The sequence below is a fragment of the Astyanax mexicanus genome, chromosome 3 (genome assembly GCF_023375975.1).
Source record: "Astyanax mexicanus isolate ESR-SI-001 chromosome 3, AstMex3_surface, whole genome shotgun sequence".
In the NCBI taxonomy this organism is placed as follows: Eukaryota; Metazoa; Chordata; class Actinopteri; order Characiformes; family Acestrorhamphidae; genus Astyanax; species Astyanax mexicanus.
In genome coordinates this window covers 57,282,740-57,296,921 of record NC_064410.1, presented here as the reverse complement: position 1 = coordinate 57,296,921, position 14,182 = coordinate 57,282,740, and the positions used below count along the sequence as shown (strand labels likewise).

General features: G+C 38.1%; 1 protein-coding gene across 1 annotated transcript in view; it reads right to left on the bottom strand.

Moving 5' to 3' along the window:
- tmem184a (transmembrane protein 184a) overlaps positions 1–14,182 on the bottom strand; it is a 56,208-nt gene that overhangs the window by 31,800 nt on the left and 10,226 nt on the right. The window lies entirely within an intron of this gene.

Genomic DNA, 14,182 nt, shown 5'->3' with positions numbered 1-14,182 from the left:
CCAGATAAATCTCTCCATCCAGATAGAGAGAATCTGATCGTGATTGGACGTAGACAAATATAAACATCTACCATTCTGACACCCTATTGGTTTATAATGTGATCCATCACACCCCCCCCCCCCAACACTCCAGCTAGAACATAGCAGACGTATGTAGTCTAGTATGAAAATGATCCGTGCAGAGACTCAAGAGAACTCCAGACAAACTCCAGTCCAACTAAACTTCTTTAATATATTTACTACTAAATATTCTACTAAAATATATTCATTTACAATCAGCATATATGCAGCTAAAACACAAGGGAGGATCCTAGTACAAAATCCCAAATTATATTATCAACATTAACATTTTAATAAAACATTATAGTCATTATGGCTTTTAGAAAAATGTGTTTTAGGGAGGGGGGGTGCACTATAGTGCACTATAGGACTCTGTGGGCGTGGCCTAAGCTTTTGTTCTTAATGGCTTTATTTTTCCTCCTTACATTACTTTTACTTTTATACTTTAAGTAGTTTTGAAATTAGTACTTTTACATTTTTACTTAAATGGCAAAAAGCTTGAATTGATTCTTCAACTTCTACAGAAGTGTTTTAAACCCTATAGTATCTATACTTCTACCTACAGAGTAATAAATGTCTCTACTTTTCACTCCTTTGAAAACAGTGTTTTTCCAATGTATTGGGGCAAATATACAGGGCCATCTCTTTGGCTTACAGCCAATGAAACCCAAAAATCAGTGTATCAGAAAATTTAAATATTGTATAAGACCAAATTGGTACTTTCTGCAGTGTGGGCAGTGTGCCAAATCCTGCTGGAAAATAAAATCTGCATCTACATAAAAGTTGTCAGTAGCAGAGGGAAGCACGAAGTGCTGTAAGATTTTGTGGGAAAACAAAACTGCACTGACTTTAGACTTGATAATAAAACACAGTGGATCAACACCAGCAGATGACATGTCTCTCCAAACCATCACTGATCAGCAGTAAATTTTACATTTCATTTGTAAATCAAGGGAGCAGAGTCTGGAGGAAGAGTGGAGAGACACACAGTCCAAACTGCTTCAGGTCTAGTGTGAAGTTTCCACCAATCAGTGATGGTTTGGAGAGACATGTCATCTGCTGGCGTTGATCCACTGTGTTTTATCAAGTTCAAAGTCAGTGCAGTGTTTGAAATGTCATCTAATACATTCACAGTAGTTTTATTAGTTAAAAGCTTAAATCTACACAATTTACAGACATATGCAAAAGTTTGGACAGTTCTACTATAGTTACATGTACTACTGATTCTCACATGTAAACCTATACAGCAAAGATCTCAAACTTCAGCAACTTGTGGCCCCACAATTAACCACAAAAGCTTCCGTTCACTTAAAGAAAAAAAAAAACCTTTTTTGGCTAGCTGTGCTCAACCTAAATGTGAGGTTTCACTTTTGTTTCAGTCTGGTTTATCACTGCTATACAGAATACATTTTGTAATTAATTAAGTTTGGGAAATGTATACTTTTTGTTCAGCTACTCCATATAAAATGAAAAGGAATTAAATGAAATATTGTATTGTTTTTATTTCACAAACCATCTCTAAACATGATTTAAAATGAGTTTTTTCCAGTGCAGTAAGTGAGGCTAAGCTACTGTTACATTTGCTTGTTCACTGGCTAATTCATGATCTACTCTGATGGACAACATGGTCTCAATTACTGTTATATGCAACAAAAGAAAATACAGGATTACCACTGTAATAGATGCAGGGCCTGAAAGAGTTAAAAGGACAATAATATAGTTTATTGCAATAATTTACGCAATGATATACAGCATCAGTTTCTGAATCAGTTTCTCTGATTTTGCTATTTATAGGTTTATGTTTGAGTAAAAGGATCACTGTTGTTTTATTCTATAAACTACAGACAACATTTCTCCCAAATTCCGAATAAAAATATTTAGTCATTTAGAGCATTTATTTAGAGCAAAAAATGAGAAATGGCTGAAATAACAAAAAAGATGCAGATAAAAACAAGTTCATATTCATAAAGTTTTAAGAGTTCAGAAATCAATATTTGGTGGAATAACCCTGGTTTTTAAATCACAGTTTTTATGCACCTTGGCATGTTCTCCTTCACCAGTCTTACACACTGCTTTTGGATAACTTTATGCCTTTACTCCTGGTGCAAAAAATTCAAGCAGTTCAGTTTGGTTTGATGGTTTGTGATCATCCATCTTCCCCTTGATTATTTTCCAGAGGTTTTCAATTTATATTTAAGTGGTCTTTTATTTTTTCCAGAGCTGTACATAGTACAAAAAAGATTTTTATCATGGCAGACCTAGATGGAGCTAAGAATATGGATAAAGAGTGTATAATATATATATATATATATATATATATATATATATATATATATATATATATATATATATATATATATATATGTCAGTCCCAGAAGTGAATGAATAAAAGATATTAAGCTTAACATATGAGTAATAGGCTGCAGTGTAAGGGGTTAAATGTAGTGCACTGATGACGCATCAGGTTTTGAATAAAACAGGTTATGAATAAAAGCCATTTCTCAGAATTTTTCCTTAGGTGAGATTCTGCACCACAGGTGGAGAAGAAGGAGCTGTGTGATAAAAGGAAATTTAAATGATTAAATTGTATAATCAGGGAGCATGCTGGGACTGGGGTCAGGGGGTGGGTGAGGATGTGGGGCAAACGGAAATAATCATCAAAAATTCCTCAGGTAATAAAGGAGGGGGTGAAGTGATCAAGGACAGGCAGAAGAGAGGAGAGTAAAAACGCAGAGTAATGGGTTTAATGATAACAGAAGAGAGAGAGAGGAGAAATCCAACAGATCTATTCCAGTACAACCACTTTAATTGCGACCGGTTAGCTTAGCTTATCTATTATACTGCTGTTATACAGCAGCCCAGATGGACTGTGTGGTTAATTATTACAGGTGAGGTATAGCTGGGTAAAGATGGCATTATTGCCTTCGTGTTAAATGTGAGCATAATAAATCAGACCATACTCACAACGTGCAGATATACTGTTTCAAGATAAAAATCTCTTTTGTCTTCTGAACAACTTTAAACACAATGGGTTCTATCGTACACCCTGAGCAGAGAGCGTCGCAATGCTCTTTGCTATCTTGTCCCTACCTTGTCACGCTTTGCACCTAGAAAATACATTTTGACAGCAGACAACTCCGGTGCGCCACTGACTAAAATAAACCTAGACAACAGTCAATCGTCAATTCCTATATTTGAGTCCAGCATGCATATACCCCCACTTGTTAAACACAAACACAGACGCGCTGCAGAGCACAAACCCGACATTTTACTCAACAATAAACAAAATAAAGAATAAAATAACATTGCTATTTCTGTAAATGAGCTGCTGGTGTATCTTCACAGCGTGAACGAGCAGGTCATTATCCTCTGCTGAGATGCACAAAGCACCACACTCTTAAGCGCACCTGCCTCTTAAAGGGAATGTCTAGTGACACACTGATTGGTTTATTTCACAATACGCCCAACATAAACCACACCCATGATTAATTAAGAGAATGAGTGCAAGGCATATTTTTCGCGCCCTCACAATACCAAAGACACACAGACATGCTCTTTTTGACAGTATATTGACAATGTTATTTTATGATCATAAAAAGAAAAACTTTGGATAGAGCTGTTCGGACAACTCTCCATTAAACTCTCTTAAGTTTACACTCCACTGTTCTTAATTTATCTTGTAGCTACATAAAATTTGGAGGTCTGTAGTGACTAAAGAAATTTGGCTTTTGGCAATATAATGTAAATTATAGGGGTGTGACGAGATCTCGGGGGAGGAGGGGGTGGAGGAGATACGTTCTGTCATTACTAGCCCACCGCTTTCCGCAAAACCAGCAAGCTGATTGGCTGTTTCTCCTGAGAGAAAATTTATTTGGGGCTTTCATTTGGCGCCCGCTTTAGTGCAGCTTTTTGGCTCCAGTGGAAACAATAAACGGAATTTTAGGAGATTTATGAGGAAAAAAAAAAAAAAAAAAAAACACAAACCATAGTCTTAATATGACTGGTTGTGGCTTGCACTTATTGATTGCACTATATAAATTCTTGAAAAGTTTTTTTTAATTTTTTATTCTTATTCTTATTTCTATTTTTTATAGAATCAATGTGTGAGAGAAACCAGTCTGTTAAGTTTGCGTTATATGATTGTCAAATAAAACTCATTTTTCATTTTTGACGTTTTCTTAAAAATGTTATTTTTAAATCTCGTCTCATTCTCGTGATATTAGTGTCTCGTCACACCCCTAGTAAATTATATTTCTTTTAGTGGTGTCAAATAATAACTCTGTTGGGAGTTTTGATACTTATTACATATTAGTTGTATCTATGGAAGATATTTAGTAGCAAAAAAATGTCCAGGAAGCTGAACTGAAGTTTTTGTTTTGTTTTATAAAGCATTATTAGATAATCTATACTGTTGAGGTTACCGGCAAAACAAAACGCAACAACTCATTTAAATGACATATCATTCACAACAATATCATTAAAGTCATAATTCATTTTTTAAAACTGGTACATCTCTTGTAAGCTTGTTGGGAGCTTAGGCTAAAAGCGCTGTACTTCAGAATGCTGGGGGTGAATGTAGGTGGGCTATTTGACAAAAGTTTGTACTGGTTATCCAGTTTCACTACAACCCAAGTACATTTCAAACCAGATATCTCTAGAGCACACATCATATACATTCTCAGAATAGCAGGTCGAATCTTTTTAATGTCTTATATACATTTACAAAAGCATCTTTAAAAGTTTCCAAATCCAATTTTACCAAAAATTGACAGTGTGCCTTATAATCCGGTGCGCTTTACATATGAATTCTACCGGTCAGGTGTTAAGGAGCAGTAAAGTCACTCTGCTGAAGTGCAGCATTATAAGGGTGAGTTTTCAGTGAAGTTTTTCCAGCACTAAGGCTGGGTGCAGCAGCATTAGCATTAGTTCTTACTAGAATTAGTACTTTTTTGTATTGTTTTACATGTACAGTTTAATAAACCCTAACAATACAGACTATATCTTCTTGATGCATTGTTTGTTTAACCTACGGTACTAAAAAGAAATAAAAGATAAATATAAATAGCAAATAATGTCCACAAGGTGTTATCTCTAAAAAAACGCTTTTTTTTTGTATTTTTGGGCAGTAATAAATCCCTCAAACAGTCAGAGCTCTGAAGTAACTTCAGATTGCGCACAGATTGTGACTCACATGAAATTAGCTGTGAGATTTTTCATGGCTCAGTCAGTGTGTGGGAGGAGGAGTGATGTATTTGGGCACTCTGGAGAAGCAGGGTGAGTCAGCTCCTAGACTGATGTGGTCCATTTCTCCTGTACAGGAGCAGGAGAGAAATAAGCCCACGGCCCCGCCGGATCACTGAGCTCCGTTCAAGGTAATGGCTCCTGTCATTGATGCGGCCTTTTTTCCTCCAAACTGACCGTCTCTAATTGCCAGTGTCTGTAAATGCCCGCATGTTACCGTGAGTCTTCCGTGCACCATGAGCAGTTCATTATGGTGGAGGCAATGTAATTTTAATTTGTAGTTCTGAGTCCCAGGCCACAGATAGCCCAAAGCCTAGGCTTTGAAATGCAGACAGCATGTGGCTAAACGTGGACTTCTATCTGTAATGCTAGTCACACTTTGACACTGCTGAGCCATGACCTTAACTACGGTACTCTTGCAGTTAGTGCTGGGCGATATGAGCTCGGATCAACATCATGATTAAACAATTATTTAATTTCATTTACAATTAAAAGAGCCAAAAAACCCCTAAACCCTAAAAATATTTTGTTTTTCCATTAATAGATGAACCGTGTTCCTTTAAAGTAATGAAAAACGCTTAAAAAAACGCTTTAAAAACACTTTTACTGTGGTAATTTCCGCCTCTGCAGCGCGGGTATTTTGGTACGCAGACACATCACAATATGCAAATCAGACAATCAGACAATCGTCCCAAGACATCAATAATACCTTTCCCTGCTGACGTCCAACCATCTGTGTTTCACCGTTATCAGAGGCACACTGCTGTTGCTGCAGCTCAGCCAATCAGCTCTCCCTACTGCCCCGCCTCTAAACCCATACATCACCCAGTGCCTCTCCCAAACTACCCCTTCCATTTAGTTTTTTTTGCCTTTTTCCAATTTTAGGGGGGTTTAGTATCCCTTTAAAGAACAAGTGATTAGTTCTTGCAACCAGTGGCACAAAAGGACAATGCTTGTCCACATACTGCTGCACTTGAGCTTGCCTTGATGACACAAATGCTGTGTCACAGCCAGAAGCATCATCAGACCCATCAATCACCAGACTTAAAAAGTGGGTGTGGGATGCTATTGATACACCGCAAATCTGCAGGAACTACACGAGTATTCCCAGGAGACCATTAAGAACCTGTACAACTTGATGCTGAAATATATGGCATGGTGTCTTACACATATTACACACTATTTAGGTATGTTTAGCTTAATAAATATGACTTGAGTTGATGAGAAGAGTTGACAAGACAATGTTGAATTTGAACTCTGCCTTTAACCCATCAGTGCAAAGGTTATTTATACTAAATTCTATGGTTGTGTATTGGCAAGTGTTCCATCACATTTTTTAGCAACATAACAACTCTCCCCTAGAAACAACTAAGCAACAAAATATCAACCACCTGGGAAGCCTTAGCAACTACTAACCAAATGTTAAGCAATACCATACCAAAAAATACCAAAAAAACATTATATGCACAGAATCTGAGCAGAAGTAAAGTTCACACATAGTGCTTTTCCAAAAGAAATCTGGCTTCTGAACCAGTTCCGTTTGGACTGTGGTGTTTTTCAGCAAACCTACTTTTGTGGGTGTAAACACAGCAAACCAGTTTAAAATTATGCTTGTGGACCAGAATGGTGCTGGTCCCATGTTGGTGAAAGGGTAGGTGCCTTTTCTACTATTCTGGCAAGATACTGGACTAGTTCTGAATGGACATTAATTCATTAATTCATATATATTGAATTCGTTCTGAATGTTGAAAGACTACTTCTGGATCAAACTCGATGATTAATTTATCCTCTTTTGTGTCCCAGGTATTCAATGCTAAACTGACATATCAGATAAACATCACACTGCTCCACATTAGCCATATTCAGTAAATTCAGTAAAGTCCTCTATGGTATTCCTCAAGCTTCAATGCTGGGCCCTCTTTTGTTTTCTCACTACTCTCTACACTCACTTTCCAAATGAAGAAATATCTCTATATGAATTTTTCTACCACTGTTCTGTTAATGATACTCAACTCATCCTTTCCATCTCTCCTTCTGACACCCAAGTTTGTACCTGAATCACTGCATATCTGGCTGACATACCATCTCATCTTGGATGACAGCCCACCACCTGAAGCTCAACCTCAGCAAGACTGAGCTTCCACCATCTGCTTGGAGAACTCCCTGGTTACTCCAGCTGTGGAAGCAGGAAGCCTTGAGGTAGTTGTGGATGACACGATATCATGCTTTACTCATGTTGCAAACCTGACTAGGTCATGCAAATTATGTTCTACAACTTCTGGTGAAGTTGACCCTTTCTCTCGTGGGAGGAAATCCTGGTGCTTCTTTAGGCACTTAAGAACTTAAGACTTGAGTGATTTAGTTTTTTCTAGGCTGCCATGACAAATGATCAAACTCAAGACCTAAAGAAAGCTTACCCTATGTTGGTAATCTTGATCAGCACAGATAATGATGTATTTCATTTTTGGTCATTTTTGGCCAAGATGGACAGATGGTCAGTTGACTAAGCTGACATATATTTGACAGATTATTATTACATCGATTATTCAATGATTATTTCTTGGTTACAAGACTGATGCAGGGTCTTTATGCCGGTCCAACGCGGACCAGCTGGGGCAGACCGGGCCTGCATGTCATGTTGTGGGGCCGACCCACGGTTTCCTTGCTTCCGCACATCGCAATGTGTATATATATATGAATGAAAAGTTTACCAAGTTTATTTGTGTAATTCTTTTGTTATAATATTAAGTTCTCATTATGCTAGTGCCATTTAATGGTCTTAAAATGCCAACAATATAGTTTACCGCTATAATTTCTGGGACATATTATTTAAAAAATAAAATTGTTATCGTGACAGGCAAACTGTTAAATAAATAAATAAATAAATAAAGTAGAATGCTGAGGGTCTCAGATCAGAAACTTCTCCTACTGATAGTCTGATCCTCTCCTGGGGCAGTGTTCCTAGAACAGCAAACAGCAGAAAAACTATTCTTGGATTAGCATTTGCACTTAAGCACATGGTGAGAGCTTAGAACCTGATCCTGATCTCCTGCTTGCCTACACTGAAAACTCTATGTCAGCACTGATCCTGCCAACAAGCAGCAAGACTGTGATGCAACCGCGGGTCTGTTTATAGATGCCCATTAAAAAGGGCTTTATTATTATGGTGGCAAAGCAATGTGCAATTATATTGATATTCGATCCTCCTTAGGCTTCCTATTCATCCTTCACACTCTGGCATCCACTTAGCAACACCGCAGCAACCACTATGAAATACCATAGTCACCATTTACGAACAATACATCAACCAAACTTGGATCCTATAACAAATGCTGAAGAAAACCACAGCAACCACTTAAAAACATCACAGCAACTGGCTTGGACACCATAACTAAGGCTTAAGAACACCAGAGTAACCACCTGGAAAACCACAGTAACCACTCTAAAACAGCACAGAAACCAGCTTGGATCCCATAACAAGGGCTTAAGAACACCACGGTAACCATCTAGTATTCTACTGCAACCACTTAAAAACAGCATAGCAACCAACCTAGTTACCATAACAAATGCTTAAGAACACCACAACAACTACCTGGAATACCACAGCAACCTCTCAAAAACAGCACAGCAACTGGCTTGGACCACAGCCACCACATAAGAATACCACAGCAACCACTTAAAAACAGAATACCAACCAAACTAGTCACCATAACAAATGCTTTAGAACACCACAGCCACCACATAAGAATACCACAGCAACCACTTAAGAACAGCATACCCACCAACCAAGTCACCATAACAAATGCTTAAGCAACCACCTGGAATACCACAGCAACTAATTAGGAACAACCCTGCAACCACTTAGGAACAGCACAGCAACAAATTTGGATACTATAACAAAGGCTTAAGAACAACCCTGCAACCACCTGTAATACCACAGCAACCACTTAAGAACAGCATAGCAGTCAACCTAGTTCCCATAACAAATGCTTAAGAACACCACACCAATCACCTGGAATACCACAGCAACTAATTAGGGACAGCCCAGCAACCACCTTGGATACCATACCAGAGTTATCAGTTAGGAATAGCACAACAACAACCTTGAATACCAGTGTTACCACTTAGAAATAGCACAGCAACCACCTTGGATACCAGAGTTGCCACTTAAAAAATAGCACAGCAATCAACGTGGATACCACAACAAAGGCTTAAGAACACCACAACCACCTCCTAGGATACCACATCAACCACTTAGCAACACTAATGTAACACAGTTTAATGCTGGGGGCCTCTAGCACACCTGGCAATAGGCATGATGCCAAGAGGTTCATGCTTATCTGATGGCAAGAAATTAATAACTTACAATGCAGGAATGGATATGAATTAATAAATTAAATAAAAGTTAAGCAAAGTTAAACCATGAAACAGCTCAAGCTCATACAGTCTGCAACCAAATAAAAGTCTGTAGAAAAAGAACTGAAACACACTGTTTTTATACCCTTTTTTTTACTACTCCAACATTTTTGTTATTTGGGGTTGTACTGTATATTAGCACACATGACCTCTGTGGCTCTTTTCATTTAATAAAAGTTTAGATACAATACAGAAAGAGAGACAAAACAGGATTCATAAGCGGAAATCTCTATCTGTGGGGCAGTTTCAGGTTATTAAAAGAATTTGTCTAAGCCTGTTATATTGCCCATTTACAAATGGAAAAAACACAATACACCACTTGCTTAAATTCTCTTTTTAGAATGGACTTTTTTTGCATTACTGCATTATGTGCAAAAATCGAATTATCCTATTGGATGAGGATTTTATTATATTATCAGCAATCTATTACATTATTATGTTCAGTAATTACATTTGAAGTTAGTACAGGCAGTAATTACAGTTAGTAAGCAGTAAAATAGGTTAACGAAAGCAAAACCGCCAGAACACAGAAAACATCAGCGTTTTAACCATGAAAAAGGATTGTTCTGTGGTTTGTGTTTACATAGCAGAAATTCAAAAGTGCAGAGAATTTCAGGGAAGACTTTCTACTAGACTTTGCCCTGTTACTATAGCATTGCCGTGAGGATCTTATTAAATTCAGTGAGAAGAGTGTTGGTAAGGTCAGGATGTTGTTCGATCTTCACAAAAACCATCCCAAAAAATGTATGAAGCTCCACCATCATTCCAGAGAACAATGTTCTGCTGATTCACAGCTCAATACTGGGGGTTTAAAAACTCTCTAGGCTAAACTACACCTGGCATAAGATATGCCAACAGGTTCATGTTTATCTGTGTGTGTACTTTAACTTGATATTAAAGCATATTATGCATGCAACATTATGTGAAAAAGCCTTATAATACATATTATATATTTATTATATATATATATAAATTATATATATATTTATTTATTTCCCATTTAACCCCTTAGCCCTACCATTAAGCCCTACCACTAAGCCCTTTCCTCTGTTTTGTGTGTGCACGCCTAGTTGTAGGGTGTCCTGATTCTTTTATAAGCTGAAGGGGTAGGAGGGGAAGTGTTAGGACTAATTGGCCCTTTCAACAGATATTTTCAAAGAAACATTTAAAACAGAGGGCTATGAGAATCACTTGCAAGATGGCAACTAAACAACAACTAAAGAAACCCACAAAACCCACAAAAGTATATAATGTAATTTCCTCATTAAAAATTATGATTAGCACTATATTACCATAGTTTAATGTGTAGTTACGAATCTTGCTAGTAGTTTGTATCGGTAGCTAGCTAGCTAACTTTCCCATTCCACCTTTAACTATGCAAAAGAGGAAATAAGGAATGGACAATAATAATTAATTCCTAAACCACCTGCCCCCTTTCTGAAGACATACGATTCGCTAAAGTTTACTAGTTAACTAGAAGCTAACGCTAGGTTGCTGAACTTTAGCGCTTCACTGCTAGAGCTAGCTATATCTGATTCAGGTGCTTGAAGGGTTGTCCCATAGACTGTGTGTAGCTGGACAGAGAATCGTCTCTCAAAAGTGAAGCCACCACAGGTCGGGCGCCCCCTGCTGTTCGGTTTCAGAAAGCTGTGTAACCCCACCCATCCCCATAGGTTTCACTGACAAAACAGACAACTTTCAATCACGTTTTTTTTACAACATACTGCAATTCTACCTCCTTTATTTAAATACAACAGCTAGTGTAACCTCTGTTTATATTGTCAATTTTTTATATCCCCACAGAACTCATTTTTTAAAACGTTATTCAGCTCTATTCAAAAAAGGTGTGGTTATTGTAAAAGGGCTGGTTATGGGCGGGACTAATAACAGACCGTCAGCTCCGTTCCGCCGCTCTGCAGTCTGTGACCGCGAGGCAGCCCTCAGGGGCGGGGTTATTTAAATGAGGAGGCTGTTTCTCCACAGTCTTTCTCCCTCCTCTGGTCTCTACTGCGCAGACTCGGGTTTCAGGATCGCCAACATGGCGGAAGATTTTGGCTTCATTTTCACTGAATGAATGGGAACGGCGACACGGTGTCCATCTTTTTTACAGTCTCTGGGTTGTCCCAATTCTTAGGAGGAGGATTTCAATGGAAAACAAACGGTAGGGGTACAAAAGAGAAATGGAACTATATGTTGGTAATTCAATTAGGCTGCAATTCAGACTCTCATTTTATTACACTTTTAAATGCCTTAAAATTAGTTCCTGTGATTCTGCTGGTGGAAATCTGTTATGGGTTCTAAAGCACTGGGATTTTATGATTGCTAGTTAATTATATATAGAAAAAAAAAACATGAATGAACAGTGGAATGTTTATACTGGTTGGTTGGTACAGCCATAGAAAATGTTTTTATATCGTAAGCAAGTTATTACATCACGCGCAGCTATTATTCCATTTTGAGTGATTTGCTACAGAGGGCTACAAAGCAAGATGCAAAAATGCTGACACACAAGAAAATATCAGCTTTTTAACAATGAAAAAGGTTCGTTTTTGAGACTTATGTTTGCATAGCTCGTATTTAAGAGGGTTTGGGCCTCTGAGTAGAAGAGCTCGCGTCCTCAGAATTCTGAAGTCTGCACCGTCGGCATCTCGTTAAATCGTGGGCCGCGACTGTAATTCGGTTGATCCAAATCAGCGTCTGGAGAACAAAGTGTTTGAGAAATACAATCTCAATCTCCTGTTTTAGTATGCAAAGAGAAGTGAACATCACTGCGGGAATCTTTCAGAGGGAAATCGGGAAAGACAGCAGAATACTAACACCAACGAGCGACGCTTTAATCTCCGCGCAATTTACATACGTTTTCCTCACACGGGCCCTTCCTCGCCTCTCGACGGGCAGCTGTTCTCCGTGCTTCAGAAGAAATGGCGCTGGACAAATTGCCTGGCTGCTGGTCTGAGAGGCGAGACGGGACTGCCAGGAATAAGATCGTAATTATGCGCAGAGGAACTCCGTTTCATGGAGATTTATTTTCAGTCGCCGAACGGAAGACGAACATTGTTTCGCCGCTTCAGAAGCTCCAGCCTCTCGGAGGCATTAGGGTTTCAGAGGGAGGAGCAGAAGATTCGGAAGCAATCAAAACATGTCCTCCAGGTGCACCGCAGGCATTCTGTGGAAGAAATTCTCCTCCTGACCCTCTTCTCCCAGCACCACACTCCCAGCAGTCCAATTACATAACACCCTCCTCCAGAACCATATTCTATATTACAACTTCTTCATGGGTCAGGTAGTCTACATCAAGAAGAAGAGCATGCGGGATGTGTCAGCAAAACCAGCTGAATTAAATTCCAGTCATCCTCTGACCCTCAGCTGAATCAATACCCTAACAGATAATCACTTCAGCCAGAAACACTGGGTGTCTATTAGGGCTGTTCATCTGTTGCCAAGAACTGATACACTGATAACAGCATAACATTATGACCACCGCATACAGGATGACCTGTAATCACCTGTAAACTACAGAGTGTCTTATATGATCACTGGAGCTCATAAAATAGATAATGGGTGTAGAAAACTGTAAAAAAAAATTATCAAGATCTAAAAACACATTTAAAAATGATAAAAATTGTAAATAAGAACAGTAGGATCTAATGACAGTAGATGAGAGTACAACACTGCTATCTAGTGGGCGGGGTTTGAACAAAACATTAAATCAATCAATATCTGACGCAAGTTTAAAATGTTCACTAATAATTAAAAAGCTGATACTGTTTTAAAACACTGCAACAGTATTGCAAAACAAAATATGCCATAATTATGATATATTCATACTTTCTTAACTCTTATTTAAACAATCTGTTCAGAAGAAGAATAAGAAGAATAAGAAGAATAAGAATAAGACGAATAAGAATAAAACAAATAAGAGTAACGCGAATAAGAAGAAGAAGACGAATAAGAATAAGACGAATAAGAATAAGACGAATAAGAATAAGACGAATAAAAATAAGACGAACAAGAAGAAGACGAACAAGAAGAAGACGAACAAGAAGAAGACGAATAAGAAGAAGACGAAGAAGAAGAAGAAGAAGACGAAGAAGAATAAGACGTCAAAGAATAATGCGACGAAGAAGAAGAAGACGAATAAGAAGAAGACGACGAAGAAGAATCAATTCCTTCCCCCAGTGTACAAGCCTAAATTCATCGCTCCTACAAGATTCTTGATCTGGTTGCAATCAATGCTTAAATTTTGATCAATGCATTCAGAAAGTTCTTGTTTTGAATGTCAGGGCCCTTAGAATTCTGCAAAATGGAGTTTGGAGCTACTTGGAGCTTGTTAATGGTGTAAAAATATGGGCAACTCTATGCCCCAATCACTTGCATTGTAAGCCTGTTGGGAGCATTGGCTAAAAGTGCAGTATTTAGGAATGCTAGGAGAGAATGAAGGTGGGCAATTTGACAAAAGTTTGTA